General features: G+C 28.8%; 1 long non-coding RNA gene across 1 annotated transcript; it reads left to right on the forward strand.

Annotated features, from left to right (window-relative positions):
• The first annotated feature begins 11,709 nt into the window (after window positions 1-11,709).
• LOC109170247 lies at window positions 11,710-13,505 on the forward strand. The gene is made up of 2 exons (XR_002052383.1): window positions 11,710-12,018; window positions 13,198-13,505. It is a non-coding gene; the product is annotated as an uncharacterized LOC109170247 (long non-coding RNA).
• The last annotated feature ends 42 nt before the right edge of the window (window positions 13,506-13,547 follow it).

Here is a 13,547-nt window from a genome sequence, read left to right on the forward strand (position 1 = left end):
TTCTTTTTGGATTTTATTTTGTTTTTATTCTTTTGTATTTTCTGATTTTTAAACAACAAAAGTGGTTCGTAAGAAAAAATGTTGATATATTCTTTTCTTCTTTTTTTTTTTTGTCTATTTTTGTAGAGAAGATACGGATCTAGAAAGATTGATCGGGAAGCAATAGACTTCTAATCATCCTGTGATCTTCCACAGTTGAGGTTGATACGTGATTTGCACTGGTGAGGTTTTCATTATCTTAGTTTCTTTTATTTTTTCTTCTTTTTGGGTTTTGTTTTGTTTTTATTTTTTTGTATTTTTTGATTTTTAAACAACAAAAGTGGTTCGTAAGAAAAAATTTTGATATATTCTCTTTTTTTTTGGTCTATTTTTGTGGAGAAGATACTATACGGATCTAGAAAGATTGACCGGGAAGCAATAGACTTCTAATCATCATGTGATCTTCCACAGTTGAGGTTGATACGTGATTTACATTGGTGAGGTTTTCATCATCTTAGTTTCTTTTATTTTTTCTTCTTTTTGGATTTTGTTTTGTTTTTATTTTTTTGTATTTTATGGTTTTTAAACAACAAAAGTGGTTCATAAGAAAAAATGTTGATATATATTTTTTTTTTGTCGTTTTTTTGTGGAGAAGATACAGATCTAGAAAGATTGATCGGGAAGCAAAAGAGTTCCTTGCTCATCAAGATGATAAAGTTTTGTGATCGAGGGACGAATTATGTGTATATGTAAATATATATAGACTTATAGAGGGAACCATACAAAGAATACAATAAAAACCAAAATGAAATTAAAAGCATTTTTTAGTTGTCAATATATCAAAGCATTGGACTTTGTTTCGATTCAATTTCTCCGTTTTTAAAGTGTACATTTTTTGTAATAAGAGAGTAGTTTGTCTTTCCCTTCAAGACGTTTTTCTTGCCATTTAATTTTTTTTTTTTTTAGGAAAAAAATGATTAAGTACTGTGACTTTTTTTTTTCAATAGAGTATTATTTTGATTTTATTCTTCATCTGACATTCCTTGATATAAAATCACTTTACTAATGTAAAATAATGTTATTGACTTACCATGTTTGTTTCGATATGCTAAGCCATTTAAAATTTAATACGGAGTAAAATTTATAATTGTAATACTTCTGTAATAATATTGAATAAATATTAATCATATGTTTAGATTTAATAATATATTATATTATTATATTAAAAGAATTATTTATTAATTTAATATAGTGATGGTTAATACGGGTAAACCATATATAAGCAATATTTTACCTTAAGAATATTATACCTTAATTATAAAAATTCTACCTAATAATTTTAGTATTAAAAGTCATACAATAATTACCATAAACAATGTTTAATAATTGTCAAATTCTATTATGCAATAAAAATTACTATTATAAAATTTTTTGTAATATGGACACATTATTTTTAATTATTTCGATTTAATAATATTATATCTTATGTATAAAAATTCAAATAATACTTTTAGTACTATTGAATATTGATTGACTAACAATTATTTTAATTATTAAGGCAATTAATGGATATTTCGATTTAAAAAGTTTTCAAATATATGAATTATACATAGTAGCATTGAATCAATTAGTAAGACAATTATATTAGGTAATCTAATAAATAACTTACTTTTTAAATTATATCTCATCTTTAATCTTTAATAATGAATATTTTCTTAAAATATATACATAGACTATGGTTATCAATATAAAATTAAAAGTATATATATATATATATATATATATATATATATATAATGGATAATATTATTAGTACAAAATAAGTTATACTTATCTTAATAATTAATTATTAATATTATTACCTAATAATTATATATTGTTACCTTTTTTGGTGTAATTATTATGGTAATTTATATACATATATATTTTTATACTTAATGTATAATATATTGGCATGAAAAAAATTATACTTATCTTAATATATAATTAATTTTTAATATAATTTCCTTATTTTTATTAAAGATAATTATTTTGATAATTTTTCTTTCATTATTTTGTGTGATTATTATGGTAATGTATTTAAATTTTGGAAGAGATTATTACAAATATTATAATTAATATAAGTAATATAATTAATGAAATTATTATGGTAATTGTCACAATATTTGGTAATTATAATTAATATAATTAAAGAAATTGAGAAATATAAGATTTCTTCCCTAGAAATATTTGTGACAATTTAGTTAAATTACAATTAATAAAATATCAAATATAATTAAAGAAATGAAATTATTAAATTAACAAAACATGAATATTTCTAATCATTCATACACTTATGCACTATAATAATCATGTAAAATTTAAATGCAACTTTTTAAATTTTTAAATGTAATTTTTTAATTATAAATCTATCAATATAAATTATAATTAATGAAATTATATTATAGAATTTTCCTATTTTCATTTTTAATAAATATTATGCGTATATAAAATGAATTATACAATCATATAAGGAAATGCGTCGGATTAGAGTTTAAATTTATTCATACAAATTTTAGAATTTACATTTTTTTTATAAAACTAATCAAATGTTAATGTTAATAATAATAAGAAGAATTTTAAAATCAGAATTATAAATTAAGTATTAGGGTAATAATTAATCTATATATATTATATATTATATATTATTATTATTATTATTATTATTATTATTATTATTATATAAAAACAAAATCATCCCTTTTCAAAAAAAAAAAAAAAAAAAAAAAAACAACAAAATCATCCAATTTCATTTTCCCGCCCAAACTTTTGTAGTAAAGGTTATTTGGTAAGTAAATGTCTAATGGAAATTAAAAAAAAAATCTATTAATTGGTAATATTGCATAATTGGTAACATTATGTATGGTATTATATTCTATAATATAATAATATAATTGATAATATTATTGTTCAAGTATAAAAAAAAATCCTATATAATAATGTAATAATAAAAAAATAAAAATAAAATAAAAATAATAACAATAACAATAACAATAACAATAACAATAACAATAATAATAATAACAATAACAACAAATTTAATAATCCAAACAAAACTATATACAAAATAAATTTAAAATAAATAAATAAATAAATAAATAAATAAATAAAAAAGGAAGAAGACAAAGGTGGCTTCCCTTTGTAAATGATGTGGGATCATTTTGATTCCACATTGAAAATGTTTGGAAAGATGAGCTCTTAAACTCCTCTATATAAGAGGGGCATTTACAAACATATAATTGCTTGCCCATCAATATGGGCAAGTATTGAGAAGTCCAGAGACTTTTTTATTTTTATTTTTTTATTTTTTTTTATTTTAGTACTATTAACCTGACAAATTATGCTGTGGATATGTGTCCACCTTGCAATGTAGACACAGTTCAAAAATTGTTCATAATTATTAATATATAATTCAAAAAATTATGAACATATAGTTCTATAATTATGAACATAGTGTTGTGAACATAATTATGAACATATAGTTATGTAATCATGAATATAGAGATTCAATAATTGTGAATATGAAGTTAAAAATTATGCATATATATCTTTATAATTATGAACATATAGTTCAGTAACTATGAATTTAGAGTTCTGTAATTATAAATATAGAGTTCAATACGTACTTATGAATATGAAGTTCAAAAATTATGAATATATAGCTTTATAATAATGAACATATAGTTTAGTAATTATAAACATAGAACTGTGTCCACCTTGCAAGGTGGACACGGTTCCACAACATAACTATTCGATTGACCCTGTAACATGTAAACTTTCTCAACCTATTGAAACCCAACGTGTCAAAAGGCTCTTATTTAAGAAATCTTATCTTAATGGCTTCTTATTTTAGTTTTTTTTTTTTAAATTTATTAGGGGGTTTGAGAAAGATTAACTCAAAATGTATATGAGTTGTTTTAGTTTTTAGTAGTTTGGAGCAAATTGCTAAGTTATTAAATAATATTTTTGGTGTTTTGTTTAAATATAAAATGTTAAACAACCGAATTTATTAAAATTTTGACGAATTTGCCAAATAATCAGATTACAACAACAACAACAACAACAACAACAATAATAATAATAATCCAAAAAAAAAAAACTATATACAAAATAAAATTAAAATTAACCAAAAAAAAAAAAAAGACAAAGGCGAGCCACCGGCACCCTTTGTAAATGATGTGGGATCATTTTGATCCCACATTTAAAATGTTTGAAAAGAGAGAGATCATCTATATAAGAGGAGCAATGAGACTTTTATAAACATAATTGCTTGCCCATCAATGTGGTCAAGTATTGAGAAGTCAAAAGGTTCTTATTTAAGAAGCTTTAACTTTGTCTTCTTATTTTAGTTTTTATTTATTTATTATTTATTATTAGTAGGGGTTGTGGAAGATTAACCCAAAATGTATGTGTTGTATTAGTTTTTAGCTGTTTGGAGCAAATTATTGAGTTATTATATAATATATTTTGATTTTGATATTTTGATGTTTTGATTAAAGTTAAAATGTTAAAATGACGAATTTATTATAATTTTGGCGAATTTATCAATAATCAAATTACAAATAATAATAATAATAATAATAATAATAATAATAATAATAATAATAATAATAATAATAATAATAATAATAATAATAATAATAATAATAATAATAATAATAATAATCCAAACAAAACAATATACAAAATAAAATTAAATTTAAAACTAAAAATAATAAAAAGAAGACAAAAGGGATCTACGGGCTCCATTTGTAAATAATGCTAGATCATTTTGATCCCACATTGAAAATGTTTGGAAAGATGAGTTATTGAGCTCCTCATCCCACATTGAAAATGTTTGGAAAGAGGAGTTCTTGAGCTCCTCTTACAAACATAATTGTTTGACCATCAATGTGGGCAAGTATTGAGAAGTCCAAATGCTCATGTTTTATTTTTGAGTACTATTGACCCGACAAATTATGATGTGAAACTATGTCCACCTTGCATGGTAGACACGGTTCCAAAATTGTTCATAATTATGAATATATAGTTCTATAATTATGAACATATAGTTATGTAATTATGAATATAGAGATTCAATAATTGTGAATATGAAGTTCAAAAATTATGAATATATAACTTTATAATTATGAACGTATAATTAAGTAATTATGAACATATAGTTTTGTAATTGTGAATATAGAGTTCAATAATTATAAATATGAAGTTCAAAGATTATGAATATATAGCTTTATAATTATGAACATATAATTCAGTAATTATTAACATAGAATTGTGTCCACCTTGCAAGGTGGACACGGTTCCACAGCATAACTATTCGATTGACCTGTTACATATAATATATGTTCACCTATTGAAGCCCAACGAGTCAAAAGACTCTTATTTAATAAACCTTATCTTAGTGGCTTCTTATTTTAGTTTTTTTTTAAAAAAATTTATTAGGGGGTTTGGGAAAGATTAACCCAAAATGTAGATGTATTGGTTTAGTTTTTAGCAGTTTGGAGCAAATTGCTAAGTTATTAAATAATATGTTTGGTGTTTTGATTAAATATAAAATGTTAAACATTTGAATTTGTTAAAATTTTGTCGAATTTGCCAAATAATCAAATTACAACAACACGACGACGACGACTACAACAACAACAACAACAACAATAATAATAATAATAATAATAATAATAATAATAATTGATACTGCTAATTCTACGTAAGCAATATAGAATAACACGAGACCAATTAAAGCAAGTAAAATCTTTATTGATCCCGGTAAAGGCCCTAAGTACAATCTACTTGGTTGTTCTGAGTACCGACTGACTGCGGTCGGGATTCTCTAACAACAACCTATCGATCGTCCAAAAGTCCCTTACACTGTAGCTACTGTGGGTATTTATAGCCGCTATGCCGGGGACAGGATTCCAGCCGTTCGGCATGTCCTCCACGTAGCCACCACGTGTCATCCTCCCGGGTGCCCTGCCTGTTGATGGAAAGAGCCGCCACGTGTCCTTCGTCAGCTCTTTCGCCAAAGGGCTACCGCTCGGTGGTCGACACTGTCGCTCGGGCAACTCCGGTCGGTCTACGACCGGGTTCTTCTCGTGGAGCCCGACCTGTTACCTGCGAAGACAAGGAGAAAGAGACAAAAGGCTCCTCGGTCGTGGTGAAGCTATGTCGGTCGGGATATTCCCTACCAAGAGCCCCCCAGCCCGGGCCTTTTTGATCAGTCGGGAAAAAACGGGACGGGATGAAGAAGCCCAACCGTCAGCCACCAAGCCGACCTGCCAGCTGTCATTCCCTCCTACGCCACGTGTCGGCCTCTGCCGGCCTCGGCGATCCCATCCGTCGCCTCGGATTCAGCGCGGGTCGTGTCAGGCAAATTGGCCCATTTCCCGCCTAAATGCCCTCCTATAAATAGGCCCTTGAGGCCCTCATTTGAACTTTCCTCACTCTTTTGCTTCAGTCGGTATCCTCTAAGAATCCCGAGCAGAGCATCTCAGCAAGGCGATCAAGCAAAGCAAAACTTCAGATCTTCTTCAAAGTTTCCTCACTCGGTAAGCTCTTAGTTCTTTCTCTTTACTTCATGCTTTCAACTATAGGTAGAACTGCTAGGTCAACTAACTGTCCCGGACGACTCAAGTCCTTTACTAACCCCGACCGACCGTTAGGTAGATCGAAATGACGGACTCGGACAGTCAAAACGCCTCGATCGCGGATTACGATGAGGAGGTCGAGCGTATCAGCGACGAGGAAGTGGACATTATGTCCTACACTCCCGAAGCCAGCCCCCGAGCAACGCCAGCCCCCGATCGAGCTGTCGAGCATAACAGCGCATCAAGCTCCTCCGGGACATCGAGCTCTAGCTCCAGCGGATCGGGGAGCTCCAGCGAAGAAGAGGAAGGGAGAACCACGTTAAGCGGCCGGGGTTCTCCGATTGAGGGCGTTAGGGAAACGCCTACCCGGGTGGTTGGGGACCACCCGGAAGCTGCTCCTCGAGGGGGCGATCGAGAAAATACCCCCGAGCAGACCGAAGAAGACCCGGCCGGGCCGGCCACACCAGCCGTCGAGCTCGAATTCTTGAACAGCGAGAGTGTCGAGCAAGAGATGAGCCTGCTGACCAAAGGCGAAGCGGCTCGGATTGCTGAAATACTCCGGGGTCGGGTTGAATTCGACACTAATTGACTGAAAATTTTAAAAGGAAATGAATATTAATAATTGACTGCAAATAAAAAAAAATGCTCCATAATTGACTAAAAAAATGACCAGATCATTGCATTTTAATTAAAAATGGAATGAAAATTAAAAATTGGAGAAAAATATTTCAATAATAATATTCTACATTATCAATAGTAAATGCATATTTTAAACAATAGTAAAGGTGAATTAAAAATAAAACGGAAATATTTTAATAATAATATCTACAATTCTACATCATCAATTAAAAATGGAACGAAAATTAGGTAAAAATATCACTACATTTGATATTCTAATTGATTAATTGACTGAAAATAAAAAAGAATAATTAGCTGAAAATGAATCCGATATCACTAATTGATTGAAAATATAAAAGGATAACTAATCGAGTAATATTCTACCATTATATATTTTAATCCAAGTAATCCGTCCTGATGGATTGAAGGTGTTAGCTCTAGACGAAGATGGATAGGATTGTGTTGTCACTACCAATGTCGTCTACAAAGAGGTTCCAATAATGTGTAAATATAATCGGTGATATTAAGTTTTTTTTTTAAATGAAAAAATTGTTATATATCTGGACAAAAAAATATATCTTCCATACAAATGAATAAGGATACCAATTCATTTTTATAACTGAGTTGTTAGAGAACGAGCACATTTTACTAATTTATGAAAATTCTAAACAATGATAAATAAAATCTTCAAAGTTATAACACCGTATGCGTACATCTAGACATTAGCTATTAATTTGAGCAATTATTTGCACAAATTCAAGCAATGATACCATCAAAATATATAAACGATCCAAACCATATATTTAATTGCACTATATAATATTTGATGTTCTAATTTAAATAATTATATATCGATTCATATATTCTTAATATATTACAACAAATCAATTCCGTGCATCGCACGGGTGCAAATACTAGTATTAAATATATACTAATATTGAAGAGCTAACTGCTGATTGCCAAATAAGGACATTGCGAGATAATTTTCCACTTCAATTTGTTGTGTGATTTGAATACCCTTTTTGTCAATAAATTCCCAAATTAGTTAATATAATTGGCTTAATTATATATATATATATATATTTTAAAACAATTATTATTATTATTATTATTATTATTATTATTATTATTATTATTATATGTAAACTCTTAGGTCATTTTACATGTTAATCTAAACAGCTAATTTTTTCAAATATCTTTTTACCAATCGTAGATATAATTCGCTGGTCAAATCCGATAATATAATCCGCTAACTGCTGATTGTCAAACAAGAACATTGCGAGGTAGTTCTCACTTTTTGTTATGTGATTTGAATACCCTCTTTGTCAATAAATCCATAAAGTAGTTAATATGATTGACTTTATTAATTATATATTTTTAAATTTTTTCATGGTATTAATAAAATACTTGGTAAATAAATATATAGCATTATTTTCTATTATAACTTTGATATTTAATTAAAAAATAGTGCACAAAAAAATAATAGACAATGTAGTAAATATAATCAATTGATGAATTTTAATGCAAAGAATTTTTACATTGGAGAAATATAAACACAATATAACTAATAAAATTATTTCTCTGAATTAATTTATTGATAATGAATATTTTTTTTAATAAAGACATTGTAGGGATAGTGTAGTGAATATAATCATTTGATGAAATTGAATGTACATAATTTTTATATTGGAGAAAAATAAAGACAATATAACTAATGAAATTATTTCTCTTATTTTTTTTTTCTGAAAAATTTATTTCTCTTATTTAATTTATTGATAATGAATAAATTTTTTTTTTTTGAATAAAGACATTGTAGACAAATAATTCTAAATTAAAGAAATGCATATGTATTATTTTTTGTTGTAGCTACTAAATTGTTATTTCTATCTACTATCTATCTACTATCTATCTACTATCTACTATACTAATAAGAGCCCAAGAGAGTTAGGCCTATAATGGGTAGAAAAAATGGTGGTAACAGATTTTAATCAAATGAATGGCTCAGATTGATTAAAAGATTGATAAGATTTAAATTTTACATTAAAATTTCCTAAAATACCCACACACCGTTACTAATTCCGTTAAAATTTTAAGAATTGCCGTTAGTTCACCGTTAACTTAGTCATTGATTTCAATAAAAAAAGGTCTTAGGTTCGAACCTCATCCCAAACAAAGTTGGCATAATTAGTACTCTATTTTACTTTTATTAAATTATATAAATAATAATTTAGTAGCTACAAAAAAAATTATAGATATGCATTTCTTTAATTTAGAATTATGTGTCCATAATGCCTTTATTCAAAACAAAAAAATATTCATTATCAATAAATTAAATAAGAGAAATAATTTTATTAGTTATATTGTCTTTATTTTTCTACAATATAAAAATTCTTTATATTCAAATTTATTAATTGATTATATTCGCTACATTGTCTTTACAATGTCTTATTTCAGTGAAAAAAAATTATTCATTATCAACAAATTAATTAAGATAAATATTTTCATTAGTTATATTGTCCTTATTTTTCTCAAATGTAAAAATTTTTACATTCAAATTCATCAATTGATTATATTCACTACATTGTCTATTATCTTGTTTGTGCACTATTTTTCTAATTAAATATCAAAGTTATAATACAAAATAATGCTATATATTTATTTACCAAGTATTTTATTAATACCATGAAAAAATTAAAAAAAAATATAATTAATAAAGCCAACCATATTAACTAGAGAGATTTTGTGACAAAGAGAGTATTCAAATCACACAACAAATTGAAGTGAGAACTACCTTACAATGTCATTGTTTGACAATCAGCAGTTAGCGGTTAGCGTTAGCGAATTATATTAGCGGATTTGACTAACGAATTTATTTAATTATTAACATTGGGTAGAAAAAATGACCGCCAAATTATTAAATCAAATGAATGGTTCAGATTGTTCAGGTTTTAATTTTTTTCTAATTTATCCTTAATTATATGATTATCCATTTAACTTTTTCGTTAAATACCGTTAATTCACCGTTAGTCTAATTCTAATATTAAAGTCTAATATAGAATTATAACTACACCATCAATCTAATTCTAATATTAAAGTCTTAATAAAACTTAACCACAAATCCTAATGTCGAAATCTCCTCAAACAATATTAGTATATATTTAATATTTTATGTCCTAATTTTTATTTGTTCTCCCTTATGTCCCGTATTTGGTTTCAACCATACATATACAATTATTGTATTGACAATTATAATCAATCTTGACTATATTATCTTGCATTTGTAAACTTAGAATTACCTATTTAACCCGCACGGGCTTAGCTCAATGGTTAATTTAGTGGGCAGTATTTGGGAGAAGAGACCAAGGTTTGAACCTCGGCGGCGACAGTGCGGGAATATGTCCAAAGTGGGCAGATTGCTTGTGCGCACCGGCATTTGGTCCTGTCTGCTAAATCATTGAGTCACCGTGATTTACAACTTTCCACAATGCTCTGTCGGGTCGGAGTGTGGGGACCCTTGGGGTTGGGGACTCAACCTTTGGGAGAAGAATTACCTATTTAAATACGCAAATTCAACCTTCAATTATCTATGCATGAACAATTTCAATATAATCTTGCCTTAATATACTTTAAAGTACTTATTATTTTTTTTTTTTTAAAAAAACAAACATTGGGCATTATCCCAATCGCGCAATGCGCGTAAAAAACTAGTTAATTTAATAAGAGTAAAATAGAGTACTAATTATATCAACTTTGATTGGGATGGGATTCGAACCTAAGACCTTTCTTATTGAAATCAATAAGTAAATTAACGGTGAACTAACAGAAATTAACGAAAAAGTTAACGAAAAATCATATTCATTAAGGATAAATTAGAAAATCTTAAGAAAAAATTAAAATCTGATCAATCTGAGCCATTCATTTGATTAAAGAAATTGACTGCCATTTTTTCTACTTATTATAGGCCTAACTCTCTTGGGCTCTTATTAGTATAGTAGATTTTCTGCTAATGCAAGTGCCTTACCAAACCAAAATACTAATATTTTTAGTATTATTTATTTCAAATAAAGAAATTGGGAGTAACTCTTTAATGGTAACTTAAATGATATTTAATGGAATAAATACAAAAAATTCACACCAAATCACCACCACCACCATCATATTAATAAAGTTATATGAGAGATAAATGAGTTTGATTAAATGTATTATATTTAAATTATACATATAAGCAAATATATGTATCGACTTAATGACAATGCATATGAATGTGGGTAAAAATAGTGTAAATGTGATTTAAAAATAATTTTATCAGTTAATAATATTATAGTAACTTTTTTTTTTTGAAAGCAATATATTAGAGTAACTTGATATGTTTTGTTTTACTCTTTCGCATTAATATATTAAATTTTGAAAGGCATTAGTAATAGTTATTATTTGCTTTGAAAATCGAAATTTAGAACTTTAGACTTCAGAGGTGTGTTGATATATGTTGAGCGTTAATCAAAATTAATGTATTAATTTGTCCCGAAGTGAAACTAAACGGAGGCGGGTGGTTCACCATACCACATTTTCCTGGTAATCGCACATTCGGTATTACGCAGAGTTTGACTTGCACCGCTGCGCTGCGAGCCTGAAGATTTGACGGTAGGAGCGAAGCTGTGGCGAGAACGTGAGAGAGATGACAAGGGGAAAGCAAAAGATCGAAGCGCAGAGAAAAAACGCGGAGAAGAATCAGAAGGGCAAAGGGTCTCAGATCGAAGCCCGAGCTGTTGGCCTCAAAGTCATCTGCCCCATCTGCAAGGTATTCGCCTTCCTTCTTACTCTTCTCTTGCCGATTAGGTTTATCCGTTGGATAATTTGATTAGCATAAATTCAATTTCAGATCCGGATTGTGTGATGCTTCTATTGTCTTGTTTGATTTTGTCTGTTTATTTGCATTTTTTTGGGTGGAATTGAACATCGTTTATCGAAATATGGAGTATACTCCTTTATGTTTTTTGTGAATTTTCTGTACCTTCGTACTATTCTCTTGCCGATTAGTTTTATCTGTTGGACCTTTCCCTTTGTAGATTGAGGTGAACTCACGTTTGCTTTTTGAGAATTTTCTGTATCACTGTTTTTGGAGGCTTATAGAAATGGTTTACTTGATTGCAACTCCTTCTTCCCTCTCATGATTAATATGCAGAAAGTAATTTATTTATGTTGGCCTAAACTAGCGATTTTTAGCGAACTACTTTGCAGAACTGGAAAAAAGTAAAGATCAGTTTGCCACATACCATTTGAACTAAAATTAGTGGAAATTAGCATCAAGTTGAGAAGCTAAAGAAGAACGTCTTGAACCAAATAGAAACAGGTTTTGGATTAGCTGTAATTCAGCATCATGCAGGCTATTTTACCATACTCCATTTTATAGTTAAAATTTGCAGCTCTTTAGAAAGAATGTTTTAAAATGGATAGATACATCCACTTTCTAGCAGACAATTTGTAGGAGTACTGAACACTAAATACAACTTTCCTGTGAACTTGTATGGTGGTTGAAACTTCTATTTGGACTGGATGCCACCGGGGTTTCGCCATGGCAGATTCTAACCATTCTATAGCCATTCCATACTGCTGGGTCTATTTCCTCTTTAATTTTCTAGCTATTATTAATTACCAGCACTAGCTTTGTGGTTGTTGGAGTGTCGTTGAAGGGAAAATGCCATCTGTTATCGCCATACTTGTGTTGCATAGGTTTAACTAGGATAGCTCGCTTCCTAGACTGTGACTGAGTGCACATAGCTTGGAAAAACTAGAATATGCCTCACTATCTGAAATTGGGCTATTGTGAGCTTTCCATATAGTGAAAAAGATGCACATTTGATGTGGTTCTTTTTCCATTTTGTTTGGCAATACATAATCCAAATTGTTCTAGAGTTGCAACCCTTCCATGTATCTTTAATTGAATCTGTAAAAGTTGATGGAAGATTGTGGTTTTCAGGCACAACTAGCTAACCAGAATCAGCTTGTGGATCATTATGGATCAAAACATCCAAAAGAAAAGCCCCCAAGCAACTCGGGATGATGTGGTATTGCTGATGAAGATGCATGCTCTCGTCTCTGAACTTGCCAGTTTGAGTGAATGAATACAGTTGTTGATGGTTGAGTGGTCTGAACGAAGTTTGACTTTTTCTACTTATAGTGACTATATTATAGTGACTATGTGAAAGGACAGATGTTTGTGACTATTTGATATCAATAATTATGGAAAAAAAAGATCTTGTTTCTTTTGACGAAGAAACAACCTGCGAGCCGCCTGAACTCTCCTCCCCTTCTTGAAATGATGAAGAA

This window comes from Ipomoea nil, unplaced genomic scaffold (assembly GCF_001879475.1).
Source record: "Ipomoea nil cultivar Tokyo-kokei standard unplaced genomic scaffold, Asagao_1.1 scaffold3321, whole genome shotgun sequence".
In the NCBI taxonomy this organism is placed as follows: Eukaryota; Viridiplantae; Streptophyta; class Magnoliopsida; order Solanales; family Convolvulaceae; genus Ipomoea; species Ipomoea nil.